The sequence below is a fragment of the Numida meleagris genome, chromosome 4 (assembly GCF_002078875.1).
Source record: "Numida meleagris isolate 19003 breed g44 Domestic line chromosome 4, NumMel1.0, whole genome shotgun sequence".
In the NCBI taxonomy this organism is placed as follows: Eukaryota; Metazoa; Chordata; class Aves; order Galliformes; family Numididae; genus Numida; species Numida meleagris.
In genome coordinates this window covers 59,299,735-59,300,130 of record NC_034412.1, presented here as the reverse complement: position 1 = coordinate 59,300,130, position 396 = coordinate 59,299,735, and positions in this window count along the sequence as shown.

Here is a 396-nt window from a genome sequence, read left to right as displayed (position 1 = left end):
TTAAAGTAGATGAAAAAATAAATTCCTGACACTCAAGGCTGTGCTTTCATGCACACTGTGCAGCCATTCAGGCCCAGGCGATGCGAGGGGCTGTAAAATACTGGCAGATCTCCTGGTGGACTCCAGGCCTCAAAGCTGTGCATTGCAGTTGTACTTGATGATATTAAAAAGGCTTCTGAAGTCTCCTGCCAATACAACCATTAGATAGATACTAGCTACATTTTCAAAGGTCTGCAAAATATCTATTCACACAAAATGCACAGTTTTCTTTCTTTCTCTCTTTTTCTTCCTTCCTTTCTTTCTTTCTTTCTTTCCTTCTTTCTTTCTTTCTTTCTTTCTTTCTTCCTTTCTTCCTTCCTTCCTTCCTTCCTTCCTTTCTTTCTTTCTTTCTTTCTT